Below are 3,690 nucleotides of genomic sequence, written 5' to 3' on the forward strand. Positions count from 1 at the left end.
TCGCCAGTGTGCTCTCTAAAATATTTAAAAAGGAGACTCTATCCCTACCGTCGGTGGGCGCGTAGATGTTAATAAAAACGATCGTCTTATTCTCAATGACAGCACGCACCACGAGCAGCCTGCCTTTAATAACCTCGTGGACGGTGCAGGAAAGAGGTTTAAAACTCTCTGAAAATAAAACAGCAACCCCTGTGCTCAGAGATGACCCGTGACTTAAAACCACATGGCCCCGCCATTCCTTATTCCAGTCGATGCTGTTTGCGTCATCACTGTGCGTTTCTTGTAAAAACTCCCATCTGTAAATTCACCAATATAGAAATAGAAAAGTGCAGGAAAGACACAAGAAAACACAGAGAAACAAAGAAGAGTAAAGAGAAAACCCTATTTAACAACACAATCAAACTCCTTTGGCGTCTATGGCAAATCGTAACCCTAATGATACAAATGTTCCCTAAATATGTGTTTTGCAGAACACACAAGCAAACGTTATGGAATATCAGCATTTTATCGACACACATAATTGAACTTATTGTTCTTTAAGATTGATGAGAATAAGTAACATGAATAAACTTACTGTTGAAGATGTAACCCTTAACCAGTGGCTAATCCTAACTCTATGTTACAAATGTTCCTCTAAACACTTATTTTGCAAGATCAATACCAATGTGCTTTAAGAATACCGAAAATAATAATGCGTTTATCTGTAATAGTGAAGATGTTAAATAGATGTATATCTTCCATATACACACATAGATAAAAGCGGTTTCCAAACCGAATATAGAACTGAAACTTTCAGACCATCCATGAGGAATAGAATATAAACATTTACACTATAAAAAGCGGTTAAGCGATAAAAGCGGTTTCCAAACCGAATATAGAACTGAAACTTTCAGACCATCCATAAGGAATGGAATGTAAACATTTACACTTGTTACCAATTCTATATATCATTTAAATTCATAACCCTAACCCTAACTTTAAGTTACAAATGTACCTTAAACAGTTATTTTGCAGGATCAATAAAGAACTGTTAGGAATTTTTAAACACAAAGTTAATAGCAATGTGTTATAACTTTACCGAAAATAATAATCCGCATATCTTTATTGGTTTAGACGTTATTAATATATAATCCATTTTTCACATAGGGAACATTTGTAACATGATAGGAAAAACAAACAAATGATATTCAAAATATTCAATATTACAGCATACAATCTGTCAGTCTTCATAAGAATGGTATTTATAACATACTCTGTAAACATCAAGCAAATAGTATTTGTGGTTCACGAGACAGAAAAATATATAATCAAAGCTATCACACTTTAGTAGCCGGTGTGTGAACACACATAAGATTATACTGCATTTTTGGCAGCTTCGCAAGACCTAATTTTAAGCGTTGTTGGTAAATTAGATAATTACTGGGGACCCTCTATTTGCATTTTTTCCCCTCCATAATTGCTAAAATAAAGTTTCACTGACATTTTATTAACCCTACCACTGCATAGGGCACATCTGTAACATGAACGCTACTGAATGGCACATACATTGGAAACTACGGAGAATTGAAACAAATCCACTTCATAAATAATCTTAAAACGTATCCAACCAAGCCAAAACCCACTTGAAATACGTTAATTCACATTTTTGGTAAACAAAAAGAGAGATTGTTACACATGTTCCCTATGATGCATCTACAGAGAGAAAGACAGACAGACAGACACTAACACAGCCACCCACCCATCCACTCACACACACACACACAGACTCTCTCTCTCTCTCTCTCTTTCACTCACACACACACACACACACACACACACACACACACACACACAGCCAGCAAGACACACAGAGCCAGCCAGGTCAGCGATGACATCACGAACCTCTCTCTGAGCTGACTGATATGACATCACAGAGCACATACATTCCGTTGCTTGCCGTCTGTCAACCACTCAGTCACTGAGTCACTGGCTGGATGGGGCTGCTGCTTGCTGCTGCTGCGTACCTTAGCAAGCTTATTTGCTTGACCGGCCTTCCTCTTCCTCCGCCCACATGCCCGATCTGCTGTTCACCTGGATCACAGCTGTGCCCCAACAAGGCAGAGCCTCCCAAAAATGGTACAAACTCATCCATGTTCCCCTCCACGGAAAGCTTTAGCAAAAGGCAAAAGCGTTATACGTAATGAAGAGGAACCCGAGTCCAAGACGCTTCTGACCACCCATATATATTTGTGTGTATTAAAGATTACATTTTATTACATTTTGTTTTTCTGTACTTTATTACATCTTATTGTGATTTATAATTGTATTGTTTCTTTTCCATAAATATGTATGTATGTATCTATGTATGTATGCATGTGAAGAAACCCTCTTGAATTGACGAAAACGGCAGCGCAGGAGTTGTGTTGCAAATGGTAAGGAAGTCTTTAATCAGGCCGGCCCGGAAGGAAAACAGAGCGAACACAAGGTGGTCTCGGGTTCAAACAGCTTTTCTTACAGATCTCTTCCAGGTTTGCATTTTTACACAGTTCTAAACAAAAGGTGACTAATGTCCAATCAGCAGAGGGCAGTGTCCCAGATGTGTATGTCAATTGGCTCGGTCCTCGCTTCTCTACTTCCTCTGGAGTGTAGGGTTACCAAACACCGGGGGTGACATCACCATTTCCTCTGCAAAGCATTCTGGGATGCACAAAGGACATTCAGAACTAACCACTGGAAAGGATCATTCTCTCTAGATCTTTTGGACTCCTGCTCGTGAATGTCTGCATCATTGGTCCTTTTATTACTTTCAGACATGTTCAATCCCCGATCCTGTTTATATAGCTTGCTAAGGCATTAATTAAGATTGTTTGACCATCAATTACCTGTCTTTGGTTATTCAACACTATATGTAGCAACTCACGCAGGTCCGTAGATGCCAACTCAACCTGTAGATTGATAGTCTCCCGCAAGGTTGTAGTTAGATCTTCTTCTTCTTCACTCGATACGACGCTGACTGGTGATGCAGGCGGTCCAGGAGGTGTTTGGATATGCGGCAGGGAGTCCTGGCTCCTAACTTGCGGAGACACCCGGGCGGTTTCTCAGGGTGTTGTTGGTGAATAACTGGGACTACCTTGCTGCGTAATCAGCCGCAGTAATGAACTGTCTGAAATAGACTCCGATGAACCTGAAACACATGAGAACGGATACGTTTAATCACAGACGGTAACACTAAATAAATAAATAAATAAATAATAATAAAAATTAAAAAAATTATAATAATAAAAAATAATAATAATAATAATACATAACAATAATAATAATAACATAAATAACATCCTTAAACAAACAATACATTATTATCATAATTCGATTTATGTAAACCTATAGCTTTTAAATTAACTATTCTTACTCTTATTAATACAATAGTGCTCAGATTATTATAGACCATTCATAATAAAAATATATATAAAAATGTTTAAAAGAATAACTACATCTAGAATGTTGTATTACAATAATAGACAACGTTAATAATTGTCTCAATAAAGCGTGTGCTACGAAAACATTAATAATAACGGTCTAAGTAAGTACATTGTAAAATGACAAGAACCCGGACAATATTATCATTTCATAAATAATAGTTTTAAATACTCGGTTGTAAAAACGTATAAACGATGCAAACAGACAGTTTAAATGCAGACGTCTTCTTAGATC

The 3,690-nt window shown here is 37.4% G+C and overlaps 1 non-coding gene across 1 annotated transcript; it reads right to left on the reverse strand.

The window, feature by feature from the left end:
* Positions 1–2,083: 2,083 nt before the first annotated feature.
* On the reverse strand, positions 2,084–2,199 carry LOC136760104 (U5 spliceosomal RNA). The gene has a single exon (XR_010820151.1). It is a non-coding gene; the product is annotated as a U5 spliceosomal RNA (small nuclear RNA).
* Between the last annotated feature and the right edge of the window lie 1,491 nt (positions 2,200–3,690).

Source organism: Amia ocellicauda, chromosome 1, assembly GCF_036373705.1.
Source record: "Amia ocellicauda isolate fAmiCal2 chromosome 1, fAmiCal2.hap1, whole genome shotgun sequence".
Classification (NCBI taxonomy): domain Eukaryota; kingdom Metazoa; phylum Chordata; class Actinopteri; order Amiiformes; family Amiidae; genus Amia; species Amia ocellicauda.